Below are 18,048 nucleotides of genomic sequence, written 5' to 3' on the forward strand. Positions count from 1 at the left end.
GGGTTCCCAAGCTGTGGCAGGACAATAGATGGCACATGTATCCCTGTTTTGACACCAGCCCATCTTGCCCCAGAATGAATCAACAGAAAGGGCTACTGTTATGCAAACACTGGTGGATCACCAGGGATGCTTTACCAACATCAGTATTGACTGGTGAGGGAAGGTACATGACACTCATGTCTTTAAGAACACAGGACTGTTCAGAAAGCTGCAAGCAGGGACTTCCTTACCCAACTGGTGGATTACTATTGGCAAGGTTGAAATGCCAATAGTGAACCTACTGGACACAGCCTAACCCTTGCTTCCTGGCCACCTCGACAGCACAAAGGAAAGAGTCAACTCCTGGCTCAGCTGGTGCAGAATGACAGTTGAATTTGCTTTGTGTTGATTGAAGGTCTGCTGATGTTATTTACTCACAAGACTGGATCTCTGCGAGAAAAACATCCCATTGGGTATAGCTTCCTGCTGCATCTTGCATAACATCTGCGAGGCAAAGAGGGAAAAGTTGCCGCTGGAGAGGAAGGTGAAGGATTGGGCTGTTTGCTGAGTCTACTGCTATTAGAAGAGCCAAACGCAGCAGTGAGCCGCAGTAATGTGCCCTACCTGGCCATGCAGTTTGGGGGTCCGTGAGAAACTGTGTGGTGCTTGATGTACATCTATGACTATAACACTGTCAATGCACCTATTAATTTGGTGCTGCTCGCTGTATATTTATAATTATTACATTGTGTTTGTCACTGGTCTTATGAGTTGTGTCACACTGTACAATAACAAGCAAGGGGGGGGCCGGCTTTCAGTACCACTAAGCATTCGGCAGCGTATGATGAAAACTCATAAAGACGAATGATTTTCCATACAATAGAATTTTACTGTGTAACAAAATTGGTTCAGAAAAATCTGTGCAATTTAGCAGCAACAACATTAAAACCAGCAAATTAATGGAACAGAAGTTAAAAAGGGGGAAGAACATTCGTGTCCATTTTGGCTACACATACAGCAACTGTGACTCTGTGAAGCTGTGGTTGTCTTTACTGTCCCCTGGGGTGGAGTGGCCGGGGTAGGGTGTGCAGGCCCAGATACCACGTGGAATGTTGGGGGATAGTGCAGGGAGGGCCTGTAGTGCAATTCTCTGTGGACTGCAAAGGGAGGTGAGCCCGTGATTGTTGAACCTGTCGGGCCACAGGAGTCTGCAGCATCTGTCTTTGCTGCTGGAGAAGCCGTATGCGTCCTGATGCAAATCCCTCTCCTTTTCCTGCTGGGACTCCTGGGCTTGTCTCCTGTCCACTCTTTCTCCATCAATCTGAAATATTCACCCTCCGGGCCCTCAGCTCACGGGCTGATGCAGGATCTCCACTGAACATAACACCCCAAGTCCTCTTCTTTCTCCTCCTTATTTGGCTCAGGTGTTCCAGAGGTGTGCAGGGGGGACCCCTCAGGGCCAGGTACAGATCAAACACACAGTGTAGTGTGTCATTGTCAGTGTAGTCACAACGGAAAGCTAAACTTAAGATCCAGAACTCCCCTCCTTAGCTCCCCTACAATTTTAAACAAGATATTATCAACACTTCTGCTTTGGCGTGCTTGTGCCTGGCCCCACTCAAAGCACCAGCCATGGTGAGTGTGGCCTGCCGTGGACAAGGAAAATGAGGATGGAACTGCTCAGTTTCATGAAACTCTGAGTATAGGGCAACACACTGAGCACTGGCACTGTTTTCCACAGGCAGTGGTGATTTTAGCTGGTATCTCACTCCTGAGGGTAACAAAGGCACAGAGTGCACAGCGGCTGCTGGTGTCTGGAAGCTGCCTGGGCCCGTATGCTGCTAGACTTTGTGCTGCCATGATGCCTGCCAAAGTTATCACCAGCTGGCGTGGGAAAGTGTCCTATTGCAGAGAAAGAAATAAGACTGCCCTCCCTAGACGTCTTTGGGAGAGGATCATACAGTACCTCCGTAGAAGTTCCATTGAGATCTCTCGGGAAGATTCAGGAGACATCCCTGAGTACGTAAACAAATTTCTTTGGATGCCCCTCTCTCCCCGCCCCCTCCCCTCCGTCTAACGCTACAGGGGAATGAAAACAACTCTACCTCTCAGTGCTATAACGCTTCCTCTTCATGGACTAAATCCATGAAACATCCACAGCTGTGAAGGCAGGAGCGCCGTCAGTACATCGTTGTAATGGGAAATACAGTCACACGTTTACCTGAAATTCCTTCCCGCTCACCAGGCTCACCGGTGTTCAACTGCTGGGACCGACTGGACTGCGGTGGAGTCTCAAACAGGTCCTGGTTCATGACATAGATGTCCCCAGTCCTCCTCTTCCTAGCTGTTCACATCAGGCGTCTGTGCCTCACACTCCTTGGAGGTTCCCTGGTGGTCTGTGGAGTGTCGGGGGAGGTGGGTCTCCACCAAGAATGGCATGAAGCTTTCTGTAAAAGTGGCAGTCTGCAGCCCAGTGCTGTATTGTCTGTTGGCCTCCCTGGCCTTCTGATCCACCTGCTGCAGTTCCTTCACTTTCACGCAGCACTGCTGCTGGTGCTGGTCATGTCCCTTTGCCTGCCTCTCCAGTGCAATCTGCTCACAGATGTCCACGTTTCTACAGCTGGTTCGTAGCTCTGCCTGGACACCCTCTGCTCCCCGCAGGCCCAGGAGATCCAATATCTCCTGTCTACTCCAGGCCGGAGAGTGTCTGAAGTATATGGCTGGTTGGGTAGCTGCACACAACAGTGGAGAGGTGCTAGGCGGCTACACCAAGTTGGGCAATTGGGAAAAGGCATTTCAAAAATTCACTGGGTTTTAAAGGGGTGGGGGCTTCTGGTCTCCCTGACCCCTGGGCAGTGGAGTTCAGAACTGTGACCAGAGCGGTCAGGGCTGAGCATTGTGGGACAGCATCTGGAGGACTGTTAGGGTCATCTTAGGTAACGCAGTATCTGCACTCACACTGTGTCAGCCTCAGGGCACTGACCACGGCTCAGTGCCATTCGGCGAAGTTACGGCATCACCATAACAGGGCACTTGCAATGGTGGGAGACAAATGTAAGCGTCGACACGTACACAAGATTGACACAAGGCCACTTGTGTTGCCCTAACTCTATAGTGTAGAGATCTATGTGGGCGGTAGAATGTTCACATGGGGCTGAGCCACCCACACAGATTTCCCGGCTGCTCCACCCTCCCCACAGTTGGCATCGCTGCTGGTACCTTTCGGGCAGATGCCTCTAGGGAATCCTCACCCATGTAAGCGGAGCATGCTTCATGCAGGGGCTGTTCCTCAGACCCTCTCCCTCCTGATCTCCACGTCCCAGCATGGGACTCCTGAAGGGTCTGGGAACCAGGGTGAGGGCTCCAGTGGAGCTATTCATCTCCCCCTCTGGGGCCATTCTTGCCACCATTTGTCAGCTTCCATCCTCATTAGAGCGCAGCCCATGGCCCTTAGCAGTTTACATTCTAGGCATTTCACCCACAAGCAAAATTGGTGCCAGAGGTCAGCCAATAGCGGGAATGCATAGTATTGCAAAAGCGTTTGCTTCAGAAAAGGAGGACAGTTAGAGTCAACTTAGGTAAATGTTGGGAAAAGAAAACTCTTTTGCAATATTGTGCATTCCATCTGTCCGCTGACCTCTGGCACAGATTTGGCTTGTAGCTGTAGAACATAATGAGGAGCACATGTGGAGACCAAACTCAGGAGGCGACTCAACAAAACCAGGGACAAAACCTTGCACTAAGCTACAGACAGGCAGTCACAATCTCAGACTTGTGCTCAGAGGAACAGGATTCACCTTGACCCAGCCTCAGAAGGTTCTCCCAAGGCTTCAGTCCCTGAAACTGGAGCTGGCCCCGAAGTCTTCTCTTTTGGCCTTGGAGAAGGGAAGCAAGGGGAGAGAAAAGAAACGTTCAGCATAGCTTACAAGCACTTGTGAGCCTATACTGCTACATCCACAACTATGGAAATACCGTACTGCAATACTAACAGTCACTCCTCAGCTTTTCGTCCGCTGTTTCCTACTAAATAGCACTGCTCAGAAAATATTTTGTTCTTGTTTGAGGTTTTCAAGTTTCTGGAAAAAAATCATAATCAAAGCTATTTCAGCCCAAAATCGAAATATTTTTATTCTGAAATGCCTCTGCAGTGCCTTGGGGAAGTTGTAGTTCACGTGCCTCATGTTCCCATTCTCCTCCTTAGGCTGGGCTCGTTGGTTGGATTCCATCTCCCATGATGCGCCAGCCTCCTCTCTTGATGAGGGGAGGTGATGAATCATTGCAGTCTCCGGGCCGCAGTGCATCCTGAGAGATGTAGTCTGCCCATGGACCCCGGCACACTGGCAATGGGGGGCATGAGGTAGCTGATCTACAGCGCCCATGAGGCACCACGGCAGCTCAGAAAGACACAAATTAATGCTGAACTGATCAAAATGCAATGTTTCAATTTTGTTCATGACAACCAAATTATTTTGAGCTGGGGATGACCCAACCGAAACCAAAACATTTCTTTTCGATTCTCCCAACAAAATTTGTTGGCAAAATCAAAACTTCCCCACTGAAAGTTTCGATTCAAAACTGCTTTTTTCAGCAAAAGGGATTGACAGGCAATTCCCAGTCATCTGTCCTTGTAATCTAACCCTAATTCCTGCCATGTCCTTCTAAATGGACAAGGACACTCGCTTACATCCATCCACCCTCAGAGCTGAGCCACACAAGCTAAAACCGTTGTCAACTATGATTTACGTTTCCATTGTGGAGAGGAACCATACTATATAATCTAGCCTCCTAAAAAATGTCTAGTATGATTCCTTAACATAGATCCTGCTCCTTCTACCCTTTACTCACCACAATAAACATTACCCAAGTACACATAGGGCTGGTCTACACTATAAATTTACAGAGGGGTAGCCGTGTTAGTCTGTATACAGCAAAAATTATAAATAAATAATAATAAATAAATAAACTATAAATTTAGATGAACAGAAGCTGCCTTACGTTGATCTAATAATGCATGCGTCTACACTACCAGATCCCTTCCTTCGACCTAACTTTCCTGTAACGTTGACTTAATTAATCCATCTCCGTGAGAGGTGTAGCACCTAAATCAATGTTGAGGGGTCAACAGAGAGGCAGTATAGACGCAACATTGTGTAAGTCGACTGAATTGACCTCCAGGAGGTGTCCCACAATGCTCTGCTGTGACCATTCTGGAGATCGTTTTCAACTCCGCTGCACAGCAGTCAGGTACACAGGAAACAGCCCCTCCCCTGTTAAAGCTCTGGGAACTTTTGAATTCCCCTTTCCTGTTTGATCAGCATGGACTGCTCGCCAGCCCAGCTTGGTGACTCAATGACCCAAACACGCTCCAGCCTGGAATACACAGGAGATGGTGGATCTTATCGGTCTGTGGGGAGAAGAGTCTGTGCGGGTACAGCTACGATCCATCCGAAGAAATGTAGACATCTATGAAAAGATCCCGCAGGGCCTGGGGCAGAAGGGCTACACCAGGGACACGCAGCTGGGCCGTGTGAAAATCAAAGAACTTCAGCAGGCAGACGTACCAGACAACCAAGGAGGCGAACAGTCGTTCCGGTTCTGCACCACAGACATGTCTCTGCTACAGTGAGCTGCCCGCGATTCTCAGTGGCAACCCCACCACTACTCCCAACGCAGCGTAGATACCTCCCAGGAGTCTGAGTCTCAGGCCACCTCAGGCAACTACAAGGAGGACATTTTGGATGAGGTGGAGGAAGAGAATGGGAGGTAGGCGAGCAGCCTAAGAATCTGCAAGTCCAGGGCGACTACTACCAGCAACACTAAGGGAAAGGGGTGGTGAGCTTCCTGTGTTTTCTCATGGCCTCAAACTCCCACCACCCCCACACCCCCTGAAGCTGCCTCAAACAAAGACCACAATTTGGGAGGCTTAATATTGGTCCCCAATCTCCAAGCACCATCCATGTTGCTAATGGGAGGGAGCATTGTCCACCTGCCCCCCTGTGCTCCCAACGTGGGTTTCCCACAGGTTGCAGCACAAGGCCCATTGCCCAGGCTGCTGGGCCATACTCACCATGGCTGGAACAGCAAACCGCTCCATTGAATATCCGGGATTCTGATTACATTCTGGCTTGCACTAGAGTGTAATAAGGGGAGTGTTTTGTAAATAGCAACCTTGCACTAGACCCAGGGTACGCACTGACAACGGTTGCCTTGTGCTTCACATTTCTTACAGTGGAAAACTTGGCCTTCAACAGCACATTCTTCACACCAGCGGAGAGGCTGTCGTAGATTAGAAGTCAGAAAAACAGAACGCATGATGAAATATTCGCAGAGATAATGAATGCCTCTGGGACAGCTGACATGGAACTAATATCCTAGAGGATTTCATTCTCTGAAAACCTGGACATGGACATGCAGAGTGTCCCAGGAGCATGAGCGAACCACGCAGGATGAGATTCTGCAGATTATGAAGGACCAGTCAGACATGTTAAGGCATCTGGATGAACTTCAAGCAAAGCAGTTTAAGGCTAGACTCTCACTGCAACCCCTGCAGAATGGCCTGCAAGCATCGCCCTGTTCCCAGTGCCCATTCCCCAACATTCCAGGAAGCGGAGGGAAAGGTGCAATATTCTTTCCACTCAATACCGGGGGAGGGCACTCAGAACAAAAGATGGCAATTTGAAGACCTTTGATAGACAAGACAACTGTGCTTTTACAGACAAGCTGACTTGGTTTTTCCCCTCCCAATTTTATCACACCATTTGCCCAAGGTTCAATTATTTTCCCGGTCTTTCAGGTTCTTTATGCTTGTGCAATAAAAGTCAATGTTTTGCGAATGAAATACTCTGTATTTATCCCAAGCATAGGGGTTTGGAGGAGGAAGGGGAGGAACAGGGAAACTGATGCAATGGAGGGGAAGGTATGGGAAAGCACAACACAGATAAGCAGTGCACATTACTGTGGCTCATTACTGAAACAGGCTTTCAAAGACTTCTGGAGATGCAGAGCACCTCACTGGGCTCTTCTTATTGCCCTAGTATCTGCTGCTCAAAATTAGCTGCCAAACTATCCACATCCACAGCCCACCCCTGCAGAAACTTCTCTCCCTTTGCCTCACAGATATTATGGAGCACACAGCAGGCAGCGATAACTGTGGGGATATTGCTTTCACCGAGGTCTAACCTAGTAAGCAAACTGCACCAGCGACCCTTTAAACGTCCAAAGGCTCATTCCACCACCATTCTGAACTTGCTCAGCCTATTGCTCAGCCACTCTTTACTGCTGTCCAGGTGGCCAGTGTACATCTTCATGAGCCATGGGGGCAAGGCGTAGGCTGGGTCTCCCAGGATCACTATTGGCATTTCAACATCATCATTGGTTATTTTGCAATCTGGAAAGAAAGTCCCTGATTGCAGCTTTCTGAACAGACCTGTGTTCCTAAAGATGCACATATCATGCATCTTTCCTGACCATCCCACATTTATATCAGTGAAATATCCTCTGTGATCCACCAGTGCTTGCAACAGCATTGAAAAGTATCCCTTTCACTTTATGTACTCTTTGGCAAGGTGGTCTGATGCTAAGACAGGGATATGAGTGCCATCTATTGCCCCACCACAGTTAGGGAACTCCGTCACAGCAAAATCATCCACTATGTCCTACACATTGCCCAGAGTCACTACTCTTCTGAGCAGAAGTCGATTAATAGCCCTGAACACTTGGATTATAACAGTTCCCACAGTGGATGTTCAAACTCTGAATTGATTCCCCACTGACCGGTAGCAGTCTGGACTTGCACACTTCCACAGAGTGATCCCCACTCACTTCTCCACTGTCAGAGCAGGTCTCATTTTAGCATTGCTGTGCATCAGGCCTGGGGAAAGCTCTGCACAAACTTCCTGGAAAGTGGACTTCCACATTTGAAGTTCTGCAGCCACCGCTCCTCATGCCATAGCTGCATAACGATGCAATCCCATTGATCAGTGATTGTTTCCCAGGACCAGAAACTGCACTCCATCATGTTCAGTAGCTGTGCAACTGCCAGCAGTAACCAGGAATTGTTTTGTTCTGTGGCTTGTAGCAGGGCTGCTTGAAGGACATCACAATGTTCCGCATGGTGGCTCCTGTCTCAGCTCTGGAAATACTGCAGGATAAGGCGCGAGGTGTTTGTCATGCTCTCAACAAGAGTGCACAGCTGAGCGGGGTCCATGCTGCTCGGGCTCTGCATACGCACAGCTTAGCCTGGCTTTTGAAAAGAGACGTGAAAAATTATGGGTCGTTTGCATTTGATAGCAGGTAGGGAGGAATGGAGGGAGAAAACTGCATCCTGGGAGATCAAAGCCATGTTCCCATTTGCCCCCGTGACAATGTTTTGGTCCCATGAGGCTTTGCAAGCCCTTCCCAAAACCCCCTGCGGCTAGTTGCACTGTGAGCCAGCTACCCACAGTGCACTGCTCTGTGCCTCGATGCAAGTGTAGCTAGTGAGAACACACTCCACCAACACAATGAGCGTGGCGTGGACACACCTGACTGATTTAATGACCGTGGCGGCTGGATGTCGACTTAAATTAAGTCGACTTAAATTTGTAGTGTGGACAAGCCCTTAATCTTGCTTCAGCACAGGGGGGTTGGACTGGATGCCTTCTCCAGGTCCCTTCCGGCCATACATGACTATTATTCTACGTACTCCCATTGAAAACAATGCACACACTCGAGGACTTCTCTTGTGAATAGGCCCATGGTTTGTAATCATGTCAGACCGTGCTTGCCTGTGACTGCATGTGAAAGTTGTTTTAGACACTGTTCTGAGCCCTATCATCGGCAGGATTTTACTCAACAGAGACAAGCAAAGCAGTTAATAGAAGCAGTTGCTGAGCTGAGGTCATTTGAGGACAATTTGAAGGAAAGCTGAACAAACTCTGATCTGTGCTACAGAAAAAACTAAAGGCAGTGACTCAGATGGAATAAGCAAATAACGGCAGTGATGGGGAGCCGTGGATAGACAGGCAAGTGGTAGCAACTTAAGGCTGGGCATAATCATTTCTTTTGAGATATATAAACTTCTGCTCACCCTTCGCGAAAAATAATGTTAAGAGTCCACAGATTCCAAACCAAATTCAGATCTTCAGGCATGATTGGGGATTTTTCCTCTGCAAATTGGGAACACTGGAGCTGTTGACATGCTTGCAATGATTTCTCTGCACTGCGTATTCCAGCAAGGGGAGGCAATAGGGTGAAGGTCACCTCTGGAGATATTTCATCTCAGGTATAACGTCAAAGCTGGCCCCTGAAACGTAATCCTGATCTCATCCTGGAACCTGCATGTTCTTTGTCAGGCTGCCCCAAATGGGAAAGTGAAACTTACAGAATGCACAGCCTCCCTTCCCCCCGATTCTGCCTTCCCCTAAACAGAATGAAACGCTGGGTGCTCCCATCCGCTTGGCTCTGGCAAGGAGAGAGTTGTATTTATTGCAGATGGTCTCGCCTGGGGAAGTAGATGAAGTTGGGAGGCAGGAAGGAAGGGCGCTCCTCCACTTTTGCACACATAGGTTTGTTAACCGTTGACTCGGTGCATTTCGGGAACGATTAACCGCGAACAGATGTGGAATTTCAAAAGCCTCAGTGGGACAATGCTTACCCACTGAGTCGCCTCCAGCAGACTGGAGTCCGACTCTCATTCGTCATTAGCTGGGGCTGGCATGAATCCCTCCTGTGTTGGGAAATAATAAAAATGGAGAGTCGTTATGAGTTGTCTGGTTAAAAACAGACCCAGCGGAACGTTTTGGTTTACAAAGATGCTCACGTGCCACTCACACACATTGAGATTCACAAACTTTTGACAGACTTGTCTGGGCTCCGGGCCAGATTTTCCAAATGTGACCCCCCTGGTCTTGGATCTAAACACACTTGTGTAGGCCACGCTGACACTGCAAGCGAGGAGTGCGAATCCCAGCTTGTGTCCACATAGGGTACCTCTATGATGTGATTGACCAACCCACAGCACAGAGCCCGGGACAGCTGACTTGGGCTCATGGCGTTGGGGCTTTAAAAGAGCAGTGTAGACAATCAGGCTTCTCACAGGGTCTCAGAGCCTGGGCTCCAGCCCAGTGCCTGAATGTCTACACTGCTCTTTTTAGCCCAGTAGCCCAAGCCAGCTGACCTGGGCCAGCAGCAGCCATGCGGTGGGTCTTTTATTGTAATGTAGACATGCCCAGCCTCACGCTGGCTTGATGAGAGCTAGCACGAGTATAAATAGCAGTGTAGCCACGGTAGCAGCAGCCTGGCTTACCCAGGTCCCATACAAACCTGCCTGAACCCTGGGCATACGGCTAAGCGGTGCCGAGTTTGTATCCATGGGGTTTAGGGGGGTTTATCCTTGGTATGGCTAAGCCATGCTGCCATGGCTATCCTAGTCATACTCACACGAGCTCTCATCAAACTAGCACAACTACGTGCACATGGGCTGGGAATCACACCCCCAGCTCATAGTGTAGATGTCACCTTAGATATGCCATGAAAAGTATACACTGCTTCAGATTTCAGCCAGACCTGTGTTAAACACACAGGGCCAGATTTTCAAAGATGCTCGCTCCGTGTCATCTGAGCCAGATTTTTCAGGAGTTTTCAGCTGACTTTTGGGCATCAAAATCAGTGGCTAGATTTGCAAAAGAGCTGTCCTCACTGGGTACCAAGCTCCTTTGAAACGCTGGCCATGAATGTCACAGTGGGAACTGAGACATGCTGAGTAGTTTTAAATAATCTGGTCATTTACTAAGGTGTCTAAATGGGAGCAGAGTTCTTTTGAAAATTTTACCCCGATTAAGGGTGCTAAACACTTGGTAATATGGCTCTGCGCTTTGAAAAGCTAGTCCATTATGTATCAAAGCAGAACAGACAGATTGAAAAGAGCTACCATATTACCTTTTTTAGTTTGTCCCCCTGCTGTTGCAAATTTGCACCCTATAGTCCATTTTCAATGATCCATTCTTGTGTTAGAAGAAAAACCCAAGCCTTTAACCCACCCAGTGAGGGAAAGAGAGCCACTGAGAAAATAAATTGCATCTACTTCACAGGCAAAAAGGTTTATTGAGGAACACAACCTGAAATGGTATTACTACAGTCCCGGTAGCTGTCTTTCGTTGAACATGCAACTGCAACAAGCCATGTATGAAATTTGTAACATTTGAGACTCTTTGCATCCATTACCACTATTTAATGCTTATCTGGTGCCATAGTTGTGCAAAGCAGTTAACAAACATATAAGAAAATAAGGTCCTTACACTTAGGAGATTGCAGTCTGAGACCCCCATCCTGTACTAAGATGTACTGGCCCAAACTCCTGTTAGTGGATCCCAGTCCAGCATAGGGAGCAAGGAAACCAATCTTGCAATGCTTATTCATGTGATTTAGCTTTATCCACAGGTGTAGTCCTGTTGCTTTCAGTCCATGCAGTGGTCTACCAGGGGCAGACCCTGATGCATATGTAGGAGGTACAGCTGCAAGCACCCGTTGAAAACAATGACATTGCCTTTCATGTAAGGCAGACTGACGTGCACACATTACACAACTGTTTGATCCCCTGCCTGCGCTGCAGTTTGTCGCTCACGGTGCTGACTGCTCTCTGTGAAGTCTGTGCTTCTAGGAGACCGATTCAGGAGGACTGATTCTTCACCACCTTGCGCTGTTATCTAAACCTGTGCAAAGTGAGCGTGAAATGCTATTAAATCAGAAAGCTCACCCCGGACCACGTTCTGATCTAGCGTAATGCCATCAAAGTCACTGGAGTTACCCTGGCTTTGCACCAGTGTAATTGAGATCGGAATCTGGCCCACTTTGCCCACATGCAGGTGACTGCACCAGGTGCCAGGCAGTGAAGAATCAGCCCCAGAGGAAGCAGGAGCAGGCACTTATATGAACATTCTCTCTCTTTCCCCCCACACATCACCTATTAGTTTGGACTGCTGCATCCAAGGGAGTCTAAATTAGTGTAACTCTGATGCCAAGGGATCTAAAGAGGAGTGTAACACAAAAAGCAGCCAGCAGTTGAAGCTAAGGAGAGAGAATCCCTTTGCACTTGTGTAAATGAGCATATAAGGTGCAAGGCAATAGAGAATTCAGTCCCATAAGTCTAAGGGAAGCTGTCAGTCAGTCTTACCAATCAAAAAGAAGATCAAGAGGTGACTTCATTATGGTGTCTGAGTACCTTAATGGGGAGTAGATGCCAGGAATTAAAAGGCTCTTGAGCCTAGCAGAGAAAGGTATAACCAATGGCTGGATGTTAAAGCCAGCCAAATTCGAATTAGACATAAGGCACAATTTTTAACAGTGAGGATGATTAACTATGGACCAGGCTATCGAGGAAAGCATTGGAAATTCCATCTCTTGGAGTCCTGAAATCAAGACTGGATTTCTCAAATAGAGGCTTTAAGGACACAGGAATAGCCATACTGAGTCAGCTTATTTGCCAGAAGTTGGGAACAGGAGACAGGGGATGGATCATTTGATGATTATCTGCTCTGTTCGTTCCCTCTGAAGCCCCTGACATTGGCCACCGTTGGAAGACAGGAAACTGGGCTTCCACCAGTGTGTTTCACTTCTAGCTAAATCTTTATTCTCTCTTAAATAAACCTACTTTTGTTTTATTATAAGTGCTCACAAGTGCTGTGTGGGTTACAGGAACAGTGGTTTGAGGTAAAACTGGTAAACTGGGGCACACTGCACCTTTAAGGGCAGAGGCTCTGGGATTTCTGGGAGTAGCCAGAGTCAGGGGCTGGATATCAGAGGGGAACAATTCAAAAGGACGTGAGAACTGGACTACATCGATAGCTAACCTGCAAGGTGAAGATAGGGTTGGCCTACCTCAGAGGAGAGTGCCTGGAAGGCTGGTGGTGTTTGGGAGCTGACACCCAGCCAGGCACAGGGGGTAACAAGGTGACTCCATCCTAGGTGCCCCGAGAACCGTCACAGTGGCGCAGTGACAGAGCTGTATCCCATTTGCTAGCTAACCGGAGACGGCGCTCGCAACACTTCTAAACCAGATGCCGGGAGATGAAAGGGTGTGAAGGTTGGAAACAAATACAGAAAAGGTTACAGTTTGTTGTTTTCTATTTGTTTATTTCAGGAAGGGAACCAGAACAGCAGAAAAGACGGGATGAGCAAACAAATAGCACACCAACAAGCAGTTAGAAGAGTTGTGTGCAGAGCGCTGCTTATTTGTTGCTGGAAGAAACACGGATGGGTTGAAAACTCTCCTTGTGGAATACGACAAGCAACGCGAAGGGCAGCAGAAGTCCGCAAGGGTGCCAGGAGCCCCAAGGAATCACCCTGAGACCACGATCAGCGTGAGAGCCATGGAGCTGGACATGGCCAGGACAGAGCTCCGTAAACTGGAACTAGCAGCAAAACCAGAGGGTGGCGGAAATCACAGCCACCGAGAATGAAGCAGCACACCAGTGAGCCAGGAAGCTGGAGGAGCAGAAGCATGAGGCAAAATGTGACAGAGCATTCACCCCACAGCAGCATGGATGGGGTGAAGGTAGCAAGAGAGGCCAATTAGCCTGAGGCTGCACCTGCTGATTGACTGATTGAGAAGGAAGCTCACCTGGCCAGGAACAGGGGGAGCTTCTATAAAACCTAGAAGCTGAAGCAAGTGCAGGGGGCTGCATTCAGGAAGCCTGCAATCCCACTCTCTGATACATGGGGGAAAGCAGGCCCCTGAGAAAGGCATGGCAGGAAGCAGTCCAGGGAAGGAGCAGTAAAGTCCTAGGGGAATGGATCTGAACTGCTGGTTTCAGGGTCTGTGGATTGGAATCTGGTGCAGAGGGTGGGCCTGGGTTCCCCTACTAGCTACAGCTACAGTGGTGCACAGGGGAGATGGAGACTGCCTGGGACTTTGGGGAAGGAGACCCTGATAATACCCCGGAAGGGGAAGACTATGGTGAGTTGGCTGGAGGGCTAAGCCATGAAGGAGAGGTGCCGCAGCTCCAGACCAGCAGGAGAGCTGCCTCAGTGACTGAGGCAACAGGTGAAGGACTGCCAGCTGGGGCATGGACGGTGGCGAGCTGCTTCCCCAGATGAGCCATGAGAGGGTGATGCCGAGTGGTGAGTAGCACAACCCAGTTACACAAGGGCTCGTGAGTGCAAGATGCCGGAGCTAGCTACAGAACTCCCAGGTAGCAGGCAACCCTCTCCAAAGGACACCCAGGTGGGGGACACTGTTCCCTACGACAGAGAGATGGATTGTATTGAAGGATATCTTGTCACGTTTGGAAAGAACATGTGAACTGCATGAGAGTCCGGAGGAAAAGAGTCTCCGTGCTGAGCTCTGAGCTGTCTGGTAAAGCACTGCGAGTGTTTAATGAGAAGGGCAGGCTGGAGGCATTGAAATACGATGCGTTTAAATGAGCTGTGCTGCAAAGTTTTCAGGTCACCTCCAGGTGTGTCCTCTATGGATAAGGAGCCTCAAAAAGCAGGACAAGATGAGTCATAAAAAAAAGAGTCTGTAGAATGTCTGATTGATTCAATGAAAAAGTGGGCAAAAGGGGGTGTGGTCGCTGATTTAGAAGACTCCACCTGGTCTGTTAATGGCCTGTTTAAAGCGGTTTCTTTTGGAGCATTCAGCTCCCGAAGTGGGCGGGGGGAGGGGGAGAGGAAGAGAGGGAATCTAGACACCCTCCCCCTCCCCACTGGTAGAGCAGCCTTAACAACGCTATAGCCACTCCTACCACAGCTCCAGGCATCAGCCTTGCTTCCAGGTGCAGCAGGTGCAAAAACCTGCACTTCCCCCTCCTTTTTCCTGGGCTACCAGTGTCCTTTTGAACTATTCCTCCGCCGGCTGCGTGGCCTGCTCCAGTTGACGGGCAGGGCCCCGCAAGCCCAGTACTGCTCTATACCTTGCCCTGGGTCAGTATGGGGTCTGTCGACCCCATTACAGGGGTACAGTGAAAAAAGAGAGTGACCATGTGGTGTTTTGTTTTGCTCTCCAACATTTTACACGCCCCCCTGCCTTTTTCTCCGTATGCCCCTTCATGCTTCGATCACCATTCCCGAGGATATGCTTCCATGCTGATGACAGGTTCGGCTTGATAACGGTCCAAAGCCGTGTAGGTTTCTGATTACAGGTCTTAGTCGTAACTGTGAAATAACATGCTTCTAGGGCAGTCGTGCTCAGCCTTTTTACCATTGTAGGCCACACACGCAGCTCTCTGTTATGTAGGCTGCATCCGCGCAATATCTATACCATCCTGCCTGCTGTGGCTGGCCGGTCGGGCACATGTCTCTTGACAGTCAGGGGCAGGGATGATCCCACCCACCAAACCAGGGGGGACCCTAGCTGGGAAGCCACCCACGGGACAAATTCCTGCCCCAAACCAGCAACTCCCCCCAGACGGGACTTACAGGGCAGCCTCGTGCTCTGGCTGTGAGCTCTGGGTCCAGGCATGGCCTGCAGGGAACAGGCAGGCGGGCGCTATCTGCTGCAGGCAGCCCGGAGCATGCTGCAGCCTGGAGCATGCTCCACCCTCAGAGGCAGCACATAGCTGTGGCTAGTGGGGGGCTCGTTTCCCCCCAGTTTCTCTGGACACCTCTGGCACAGATGTCCAGGAGCGAGGAGGCAGTGCTCCCCATGGCAGCAGCACTCTGTCATCTCCTTCTCTTCCCCCTGCCTCATCCCTCTATCCACTTCCTCACTCCATCCCATCTCCTTTCCTCTCCCCACTGTCTCCTGCCCCATCCCTAACCCTTCCTCTCCACACTGTCCCCGGCCCCATCCCAATGCCCCATCCTCCTTTCTTCCTCCCTGCTTCTCCCATCCCTCTTCCTACCCCCCGGCCTCTCATCCCCACCCACCTCCTTGTCCTGCCCCTCCAAGGGCATGCACCATTGTACAGAAACAGGATCCAGCATGCAGAGAAGAGGATGACAATTGACACTAGGACCCAGGAGGCAGCGTCCCAGAGCTGCCAACCACAGCAAGGGAGGGGGACGAGTGAACCCCTGCAGCTTGGGAAAGGGACACACGCACATGCACACAGCCCCGACAGGCTGAGCAGAGCAAGCCCTGCTTGGTGCTCGCAGAAATCAGGGATGGGGTGGCAAGGCTTTCTCAAGCTATGCCCATGGCTGGTGTGGGTTGATACCAGTGCCTCCCCCTGCCCATGGTAACCAGACTTTGTGTCTGGCCAGCACTGCTGACCAGACACTGCCAGATTGCTTTCTTTGACCAGACTTTCTGCTCGAAAACCAGACACTTGGCAACAGGGTACCCAGACTGTCTCTGGGGATCTCTGCTTTGCATCTGGTACACTTCCCTGTGGGAGTCCAAACAGTGCAGAGATAAAGGATCTTTCCTGGAATCCATATTTATAGCTTCTTCTGACAGAAAACAAGCTGACAGGGTCATTACCCATGTGGGCTTTTCTTCTGATGTCAGCAGCGAACAAGGAAGGCACTTTGAATTATTGACATCCAAATGATCACCACCATAATGGCCACTTGCTGTGAAATAAGCATTTCACAAGGCTGCTTTGATGGGTTATTTAGTTACAGGGTTTACAGAACGTAAATGTTTCCTGTTACATTATAACAGGACAAATACAAGTGAAAACAATTCAGGTAATGTCCCATTAGTTTTCATGAAGTTTAAACACCAAATACACACTTCTACATTCCACAGTCACTTTGATCTATTCTGACATACAAGTGAATTGATCTGAATACACTCTAGCATGACCTGGTCTGCCAGTGTCACATCCTCAACTGGAATAGTGCATCCAATTTTGGGGCTGCCCAGTAGAAAAGATGTGGACAAAGAGGAGAAAGTCCAGAGGAGAGAAACAAAATGATAAGAGGTTTAGAAACCTGGCCTAGAAGACAGATTTAAAAAACTTGGCATGTTTAGTCTTGAGAAAAGAAGACTGAGGGAGGAGCTGATAACCTTCAAATATGTTCAAGACTGTTATAAAGAGGACAGTGATGACTTGTTCTCCATATCCACTAAAGGTAGGATAAGAAGTAATGGGCTTAATCTGCACTAAGGGAGATTTAAGTTAGATATTAGGAAAATCTTTCTAACTGTAGGGGTAGTTAAATTGAGGTAGTGGCATCCCAGTCATTGGAGGTTTTTAAGCACATGTTAGACAAACACCTGGCAGGGATGGTAAAGCTATACTTGGTCCTGCCTCACCACAGGGGTATAAATCAGATGACCTCTGGATGTCCCTTCCAGCCCTGGATTTGTGATTATCTTCATATTAAAGATGGGGGAAACTGAGGCACAAAGCCATGAAGTAATTTCCCTAAGGACACCCAGCAGTTCATGGGAAAAGCCAGGAATAGACCCCAGCTCTCCCAGTTCCTGGGGCAATGTTCTATCCACTAAACAACACTGCCTTCAAGAAAACACCAACAAACATTTTAAATCACTCTGCAATTGTTCTATAAAACGTGGGACCTAAACAGACTACATCATGGTGCAGTGTGATAGTAAGGACTTACTGGCACTTGTTTGATGAACACTGAGCAAGCCCATAAACATGTCAATAAAACATTTATGTCACTCTAACCACTTTATAATCTCTTCCACATTCGGCATGGGAACGGGGAGGGAATGGGAATTCCAGCTATGTAAATGAAAATAAGATTTAGACAGCTAACCAAATTTCTCTCTCTTTCTCTCTCTCATACACACACACACACAAACACTCTTTGGGTGCTGAGTATTTAAAGTAATTAGTCAAAACAGGGGGGGGTTAGATCTTAAGGCCAGAAGGGACTGTTATGATCATCAAGTCGGATCTCCTGCATAACACAGGCCAACGAACCTCACCCAATAATTTCCGCATCAAGCCCAGAACTTCTGTCTGAGCTGTAGTATCCTAGGTGGTTTTTACTTACTCCTGACAGACAAGTGGTCTGTCTTTTACACTTTGACAACACTTGTGTACCTTGGCATGTCAATCAAGTCTCATCTATATGAGTCAAATTGAAAATTGACACACAAGGCCAATGAGCCTCGAATCAGAGAAGATTTTGAGAGACAGTCTTAGAAGAAGATGGGTGTATAACCCATTTGGT

The sequence above is a fragment of the Emydura macquarii genome, unplaced genomic scaffold, assembly GCF_026122565.2.
Source record: "Emydura macquarii macquarii isolate MOO-44397 ecotype Brisbane River unplaced genomic scaffold, CSIRO-AGI_Emac_v2 contig_3345, whole genome shotgun sequence".
In the NCBI taxonomy this organism is placed as follows: domain Eukaryota; kingdom Metazoa; phylum Chordata; order Testudines; family Chelidae; genus Emydura; species Emydura macquarii.